The sequence below is a fragment of the Hyla sarda genome, chromosome 2 (assembly GCF_029499605.1).
Source record: "Hyla sarda isolate aHylSar1 chromosome 2, aHylSar1.hap1, whole genome shotgun sequence".
Lineage (NCBI taxonomy): Eukaryota > Metazoa > Chordata > Amphibia > Anura > Hylidae > Hyla > Hyla sarda.
In genome coordinates, this window is record NC_079190.1 from 338,515,457 (window position 1) to 338,524,914 (window position 9,458).

The 9,458-nt window shown below is 43.5% G+C and overlaps 1 protein-coding gene across 1 annotated transcript in view; it reads right to left on the bottom strand.

Moving 5' to 3' along the window:
- The window catches only part of CNTN2 (contactin 2), a 76,308-nt gene extending 70,740 nt beyond the window's left edge, over positions 1 to 5,568 (bottom strand). Inside the window, exon 1 of the mRNA XM_056558078.1 lies at positions 5,415 to 5,568. The gene's annotated coding sequence lies outside the window, so the exon portion shown is untranslated. The remainder of the gene's footprint in view (positions 1 to 5,414) is intronic.
- Between the last annotated feature and the right edge of the window lie 3,890 nt (positions 5,569 to 9,458).

The window sequence follows — 9,458 nt, forward strand, 5'->3', positions numbered from 1 at the left end:
TGCCTCCCAGTCTGACTGGGAGAGTATGGTAAGTGAGCTATTACATCCCTGTTCACACTGGTGTGGTGCTGTGCGGTGTCCGTTGCTGCCGTGGCACCGTGTCTGCGGGGGGGTGCGGCCCATAGACTGGTTTGAGTGGCATTGGGGCTGCTCTGCCAGTGGGTTGTTCCCTCCTGTGGGCATTGGCGTCGCGGCGGTGGTGGTCGCCGCCCGGTGCTGCGCCATTTTATGCTAGGGACGTTAGGGACCCACTCTGGATAGGTGGCCTTGACGTGGCGAGTGGGCTTGTACTTTTTGATCAAAAATGTATACTAACAACCTGTTAGTTTTTGATATTATGCTGAGAAGCAAACAGATCATTATACAAGATTGTAGATGTGCACCATGTCTGTTTTTCTACCCGTATTCACATTGATATTTCTATCCCCTCCTTTTTCTTTGTTTTAACTTGTGCTGCACTCTTCCCCACCCCCCAGCCCAACCCTATATAAGCAGTAGTTAGCTGCACATGGGCCATTTCTTTCCTAGCTGCCTCCCAGTCTGACTGGGAGAGTATGGTAAGTGAGCTATTACATCCCTGTTCACACTGGTGTGGTGCTGTGCGGTGTCCGTTGCTGCCGTGGCACCGTGTCTGCGGGGGGGTGCGGCCCATAGACTGGTTTGAGTGGCATTGGGGCTGCTCTGCCAGTGGGTTGTTCCCTCCTGTGGGCATTGGCGTCGCGGCGGTGGTGGTCGCCGCCCGGTGCTGCGCCATTTTATGCTAGGGACGTTAGGGACCCACTCTGGATAGGTGGCCTTGACGTGGCGAGTGGGCTTGTACTTTTTGATCAAAAATGTATACTAACAACCTGTTAGTTTTTGATATTATGCTGAGAAGCAAACAGATCATTATACAAGATTGTAGATGTGCACCATGTCTGTTTTTCTACCCGTATTCACATTGATATTTCTATCCCCTCCTTTTTCTTTGTTTTAACTTGTGCTGCACTCTTCCCCACCCCCCAGCCCAACCCTATATAAGCAGTAGTTAGCTGCACATGGGCCATTTCTTTCCTAGCTGCCTCCCAGTCTGACTGGGAGAGTATGGTAAGTGAGCTATTACATCCCTGTTCACACTGGTGTGGTGCTGTGCGGTGTCCGTTGCTGCCGTGGCACCGTGTCTGCGGGGGGGTGCGGCCCATAGACTGGTTTGAGTGGCATTGGGGCTGCTCTGCCAGTGGGTTGTTCCCTCCTGTGGGCATTGGCGTCGCGGCGGTGGTGGTCGCCGCCCGGTGCTGCGCCATTTTATGCTAGGGACGTTAGGGACCCACTCTGGATAGGTGGCCTTGACGTGGCGAGTGGGCTTGTACTTTTTGATCAAAAATGTATACTAACAACCTGTTAGTTTTTGATATTATGCTGAGAAGCAAACAGATCATTATACAAGATTGTAGATGTGCACCATGTCTGTTTTTCTACCCGTATTCACATTGATATTTCTATCCCCTCCTTTTTCTTTGTTTTAACTTGTGCTGCACTCTTCCCCACCCCCCAGCCCAACCCTATATAAGCAGTAGTTAGCTGCACATGGGCCATTTCTTTCCTAGCTGCCTCCCAGTCTGACTGGGAGAGTATGGTAAGTGAGCTATTACATCCCTGTTCACACTGGTGTGGTGCTGTGCGGTGTCCGTTGCTGCCGTGGCACCGTGTCTGCGGGGGGGTGCGGCCCATAGACTGGTTTGAGTGGCATTGGGGCTGCTCTGCCAGTGGGTTGTTCCCTCCTGTGGGCATTGGCGTCGCGGCGGTGGTGGTCGCCGCCCGGTGCTGCGCCATTTTATGCTAGGGACGTTAGGGACCCACTCTGGATAGGTGGCCTTGACGTGGCGAGTGGGCTTGTACTTTTTGATCAAAAATGTATACTAACAACCTGTTAGTTTTTGATATTATGCTGAGAAGCAAACAGATCATTATACAAGATTGTAGATGTGCACCATGTCTGTTTTTCTACCCGTATTCACATTGATATTTCTATCCCCTCCTTTTTCTTTGTTTTAACTTGTGCTGCACTCTTCCCCACCCCCCAGCCCAACCCTATATAAGCAGTAGTTAGCTGCACATGGGCCATTTCTTTCCTAGCTGCCTCCCAGTCTGACTGGGAGAGTATGGTAAGTGAGCTATTACATCCCTGTTCACACTGGTGTGGTGCTGTGCGGTGTCCGTTGCTGCCGTGGCACCGTGTCTGCGGGGGGGTGCGGCCCATAGACTGGTTTGAGTGGCATTGGGGCTGCTCTGCCAGTGGGTTGTTCCCTCCTGTGGGCATTGGCGTCGCGGCGGTGGTGGTCGCCGCCCGGTGCTGCGCCATTTTATGCTAGGGACGTTAGGGACCCACTCTGGATAGGTGGCCTTGACGTGGCGAGTGGGCTTGTACTTTTTGATCAAAAATGTATACTAACAACCTGTTAGTTTTTGATATTATGCTGAGAAGCAAACAGATCATTATACAAGATTGTAGATGTGCACCATGTCTGTTTTTCTACCCGTATTCACATTAACATCTTGACTATGCTGACCAATATAACATATTGACTATGCTGACCAATATAACATCTTGACTATGCTGACCAATATAACATCTTGACTATGCTGACCAATATAACATATTGACTATGCTGACCAATATAACATCTTGACTATGCTGACCAATATAACATATTGACTATGCTGACCAATATAACATATTGACTATGCTGACCAATATAACATCTTGACTATGCTGACCAATATAACATCTTGACTATGCTGACCAATATAACATCTTGACTATGCTGACCAATATAACATCTTGACTATGCTGACCAATATAACATATTGACTATGCTGACCAATATAACATATTGACTATGCTGACCAATATAACATATTGACTATGCTGACCAATATAACATCTTGACTATGCTGACCAATATAACATCTTGACTATGCTGACCAATATAACATCTTGACTATGCTGACCAATATAACATCTTGATTATGCTGACCAATATAACATCTTGACTATGCTGACCAATATAACATCTTGACTATGCTGACCAATATAACATCTTGACTATGCTGACCAATATAACATATTGACTATGCTGACCAATATAACATATTGACTATGCTGACCAATATAACATATTGACTATGCTGACCAATATAACATATTGACTATGCTGACCAATATAACATCTTGACTATGCTGACCAATATAACATATTGACTATGCTGACCAATATAGCTATAGACCAATATGTACATAATGCTTTTTGTAGATCATCCTTTACCGGGGCATGTCATAGAAGTCTACATATGTGCAGCCATACCTTATATGCAAGTGTGATAGCAGGGTGTGACGAGGGCAGATGTTGTTACCCTAGGGGCAGATGGTATTCTTGTACTTGTGATGCCAGGGCGTGGTTTAGCTTAAAACCACCCAAAGGTATACCGCTGGATCCTGGGCTAGGCACGGGGGCAATAAAGACTCCGATGCCAAGTTACTGACACCGGTAGCTTTACTGAGGGTAGACAGACATTACAGTCTATGTATTACAGCCAGGGCCAAGGAGGTGACCAGTGACACAGAGACCTCACAGGACACGCTGACTTGACAGATGACGGACTGACTTGACTTGACTCATAAAGCTGTGACTTTATCTTACTTGAATTGATGGTGGCTGCAGGACTTGACTTTGAGGCCTCCAACACTCTGGACACACACACTAGGCACGACTGCACTGGACCTCAGCAAAGACTTGTAAGGAAAGAGAGAGAGAGCTAGCTCCACCAGGGCTTATATGGGGGAGACTAGCAGGGAGCCCATAGGTCACTCTTGGGATCACCTGGTCACTGGTACCTCCTGGGTAACAATCACATGACATAACTCTTAAAGATACAACACATTTTATAATAGAATACACTGCAGAACATATGTACAGGGGGAAACAGGTGCAAGGGGCCCTGGAGACACTGAAGGAGGCTGCCTGACAGGGCAGCAGGGGTACGGGGCAACATCTCCCATACTGGGCCACCACACAAGCATGTCACATCTTTATTAAAAAGTTGAGCCTTACCCTTACTTCTTAGCATATAATTGCAGGAAGACGTCACTTTTTAATACAGTGTGAAGAAAGTCAGGAAATTGCCAAAAATCATTTTATGATTAGAATGAGTTCCAAGAACAGTAAATAGATGGATATTGCTGCAGTGAAATGTTTTCGTCCCCCTTACTTCTGTTTTCTGCCTTCAGTATGGGACTGACAGACCTATTTAGTATCCTGTTATCCCGCCATCACTGACAGTAGACTGTCTCTACAATCTGAATCTAAAAAGTGCATTGAAGTTTTCGCCACTTTGTAGAACACCAGCCAACATTCAGCTAATGCTTAAGGCCTTCACTTTAGAAATGAATAATACAGGAGCATAGAAGGGATGTTGTCTATGACATCCGACATTCCTTTACCAAATAGCAAAGTGGCCATAAGTTCAGAAGAAAACAATATATGCATTAAGGTTAATACAGCCATGAATCAATAGTGAGGATAGTTTGTAGACATGCCTTTATGGACACAGGTCAGTCCATGACTCCTATATACCAGCACCGCATTACTCCCTCATTCTATTCTTAATCTATCTTTTTATATCCAATAAGTTTGTCTTCAACGTCTTGTGTTTTCTTATGTTTTTTTAGTGATCCACCCAGTTTCATCCACACTTAAGGCCTTCTCGATATGTAGTTTATACATGGAAGATGTTAGACAGGGATACAATTGTAAATTCTATTATTTGCCGACTTCCTTTCTATGACTGTTCCCAGCAATCTGTAGACCGTAATAACCGTCTCTCCAAGATTTCTAATGATACTTCTCTACACAGTATCTTCCTCACCAGGTATATAGTGAGCAGTCACTAGACTCACTTAGGTGCTATGGTCCTACATGTCATTTCTGGCAGATTGTCTGGACCTGACTGAGCACATAGCCTGTCATGTTATGAAGTCACCAGAACACTAGTTGTGACTTTATCCTTCCATGTAGCACAACCACCATCACATCTGAACTGTCCTGCCACGCAGATGCTTCCCGTAAGGCCATACCAAAGACCCTAAGTCTATGGCTAGCATACTGTATCTACTGAGGTATAGACTCAGCAGTCTGTGGCTTCTTGACTCTAGATTTTTGTAGCCAAGATATGCATTCCTGTGCACCGCCGGTCATATAGCCCTCGGATTAAAACATATCCATTTAAATGTGTATACTTTGAAAGATATCATTTCGAGACATTATCTACTAACAAACTAGGTGGCCGCAATCGGTGTACAACAATAAAAAAGCAAAGTCAACTATACACATATGCCTCAATGCCAGCCTTATCTAGTGGTGCTGAATAAACCCTACCTGAAATGTAAAGATAGGTGCCAATGCTACAGCAGCGGGGACTTCTGTCGCTCTCTTCACATCACATACAGAAATCTGCAGCAAGGAGGGAGGGTGCAGGTTCAGTGCTGTGGATATATATATATGTGTGTGTATCAGGATACTGCAAGCTGACTGCATCAGTATACGCTCCTCCTCTCTCTCCTTCTCTCACTCTCTCTTATTCTCTCCCTCCCTTATTCCTCAGTCTCCCTATAACTCCCTCCCTTTCCCTCCAGAGTCCTCCCGGAGAGGGCAGCAGCTCAGACACTTTGGCAGATGCACAGACTATGCCAGGTTTCCTAGCGCTGGTACATTATACTGTAAATAAACGTAAATGCTCTCCTATTACACCATTATATAACGGGGCTAACACATGCTCCATAACACATACATTAGGCTGCACAACAGGAAGGGATTTCATGTTGCAGTCAATAAATGGAGCAGAGCTCAGTTTCCTCAGGAGTAGTATTTGGGTTTGTCATTTAGTACAAGTCACTGTGTGGAATCTACTGGAGTACAGGTGAAACTACTGCAATATCTTCAAGTAGATGTTCAGTTTTGTGTAAATGAAGCTTTATCGCATTGTGATGGAAAGTTTAGCAACTTTTCGACATACGGTGTGTTCACACGTACAGCATCCTGCACAGGATTTGAAGCTGCAGATTTTATTCAATGTAATCTAAATGACTGAACACAGTTGCAAGTTCTGCAGCATCAAATATGGGCAGGATACTGTACATGTCAATCACCCCATTCCAAAATAACTGCTTGTTGTCAGTGAATATTGGAATCTTAGAAACCCAGCATGTCTCAGGGAGTGTTTTCTACAGTTGTAGCCTATGTGGAAAATATGATATGAGCCCGTTCTGACTGCATATGCTTCAATGTGTCAAAAACAGAGATAGCCAAAACAACAACCAAATACATGGGTGCATGCCACTGTGGCAAATACAAAAACACAAAAAGAAGGTGGCACCAGCACTCTAGACCAAAAATTGTGGCTCATTGGTCTAGATTTATCAAACTGTGTGAGAGAAAAAGTGGAGTCATTTTCCCACAGGAACCAATCACAGCTCAGGTTTCACTTTACCAGAGCTCGGTACCTGAGCTGTGATTGGTTGCTGTGGGAAAATGACTCCACTTTTTCTCTCACACAGTTTGATAAATCTGGGCCATTGAATGTTCATTTTGAATCAAAATGTGTCTCCAATCCAGCATGCGGAGGTGGCCTCACTTGGGAACCTGAACACACTCACTCTCCTTACCTCTGACTGGGTGACATGCTGGCTCCACTATGTAAACCAGTCAGAGGCTAATACACAGCAGATGAGCATGGGATCCCACCTGTAGTGAGGCTATCTCCCTGTAGAGATGGGGAAACATTTTGATCAAAAAGTGCGATAAGTGCCTAAAATTTTGGTCTAGCAAGTTAACAACCAATGACGTGCCTATACCGGGAGGCGCTCAGCTGATTTATTTTAAAACATTTAAATAAAGGTTTAACCTATATACATTTAGCCCTTCCTTAGTAAAAATTTAAATCACCCCTTTTTTTATATAGAAAATACATAAACATAATTAAAATAAACATATTTGGTTTCGCTGCATGCATGATTTTTTCAAACTATTAAAATATAACATTATTTATCCCTTCGGTGAACATCATAAACATAAAAAATATCAAACCCCAGAATTGCGTTTTTTTTTTTTTTTTTATAACAATATTTCCCAGAAAACATAAATGTTCAAAAAGTCCAATCAATACCACAATGGAACCATTAAAAACTACAGATCATGGCGCAAAAATTGAGCCCTCATACAGCCTGGTGAACGGAAAAATAAAAAGTTACAGGGTTCAGAATATGGCAATAAAAAAAAAAAATGTTGTGACCAAAAAAAAAAACGCCACAGCATTTTCCTGTGTTTGACGTTTTTTTTCTTGCATTTTTTCTGGCTTTTTTTGCGTTTGAGTGGAAATTGCATTTTTGGCCCCTTTGACTTAAAAAAAAAAAATTGTTGGCTATCAATAAAAATAAAAAAAAATGTAAAATAAAAGGATGCAGTAGTCATGGGAAAAAAATGTATTTAACAAAATGTTTCTTTTTTATAACAGAATTTTAATTAATTTATAATAAAGAGTGTGTGTGTGTGTTTCACTTTTTTTTTCTAAATTTTTTACATTTTTTTAGGTAGTACTACTACTCCCAGTATGGAACAGACTGTTCTATGATGGGAGTAGTAATACCTGTACTAGCAGACATATCGCCCCGGGTGTCACTCCTGACACCCTATGTGATCATCCATAAGGGTACGTTCACACAAGCGGATTATCACTGTGGATCCGTTTCTACGGATCCGGATTTAGCTGCGGATCCGCTGGTGAAGGCCCGCTCTATGCTGTCTTTACATGTGCCTGCTCGTAGCGGCAATACGCTGCTACGAGCAGACACACTGCAATGTGCGAGTTGCAGTATACTCGCACATCGCGGGAGCTCTCTGCCTAGCTCAGAGCAGTGAGAGCGGCCGCGATGTGTGAGTACGCTGCACACATCGCTGCAGTGAGTCTGCTCGTCGCGTCGTATTGCCACTATGAGCAGGCACATGTAAAGACAGCATAGAGCGGGGCCTTCACCAGCGGATCCGCAGTGTAAAATACGCTGTAAATTCACTCGTGTGAACATACTTAAAGAATTTTGTGATTTCTCATTGATTTACAGCTAACATCTGGCCGCAGCGTTTTTTTTTTCAATGAAAAAACCCCATGGGGGCCGTTTTGGCGTTTTTTGGGGGAAAAATGCACACAAAAATAACAAATAGAAACTTAGCCTATGGCTAAGTTTCCACTTGTTTTTTTTTCTGGGGAAGAGGGAGGAGGGGGAAAGGGGTAATGGGGAGGGGGGGGGGGGGGGCTTAATAACAATACAATAATCTACACAGGGTTGCCAGACCTTATGAAATTTATCCTACGTATCTGATACTATACTATGTAATCTATGGATACCCATGATTCAGTTCAATTAGGATCTCACAATATCTAAAGGAAACACCGTACTGATTTCTACCAAGCAGTTTCAAACAAACAAATCTAGTGGTGTGTTTAAAGAGGCCAGGGACTTTCTCATTCGTTTGCGCTTATGTAGGAGATGATATGTATAGTGGAAATGTTACAAGGTAATACTCTGAAGTACTGTCATTTCCTATCATTCAGACCCTTCCTTGTTTGATCCTTATATGTCTGCCAAATTGATTCCTTTTCATATGGGCTCAGCTGTAGATGTGTCTTTTCACAAAAAAAAGTGTTTTGTCATGCAATGCTTATAACAGAATACACCAGTGCCAATGTTATAGTGTCACACACTTAAAGGGGTACTCCGGTGGGGGGGGGGGGTGGGGGGCGGACCTTTTTTTTTTTTTTAAATCAACTGGTGCCAGAAAAGTAAACAGATTTGTAACTTAAGAAAAAATAGGAAAAAGGTCAGCAAGTGAAAAAGGTCAGCAGGTGCTTCATTGGGCACAAAATCTTCACCTGCTCTAGCCAACCTCTTTGTTTTCTGGTGGGAGGAACAATTTATTTTTTCTGATTCTAATAAGTTTTCCACATGCCTCTCATGGTATGGGGGGGATGTGGACGACATCATCATAGTATGGTCATCTGATTGTTCATCTGTAAAAGCATTTATGGATTACTTAAACGTCAATCAGTTTAATTTAAAATTTACACATGCTTGGTCTAAATATGAAACCCCTTTTTTAGACATAACCTTGCAAGGTAATATTACAACTGGAAAAATTGAAGTTGATCCATACCGGAAAAAAGTCACAGGCAATACTATTCTCAGAGCAAATTCCTGTCATTCAAAAAGCACTATATCTGCCATACCTGTTGGGGAGCTGATCGGAGTAAAATGGAGCAGCTCTTCAGCAGATGCATACCTGAGGGAAGCTGATCAGCTATGCACACGCTTGACAGCGCGCGGCTATCCCGGCTGGATGTTAAAGAAGGCCCGATCACGGGTAGATCGT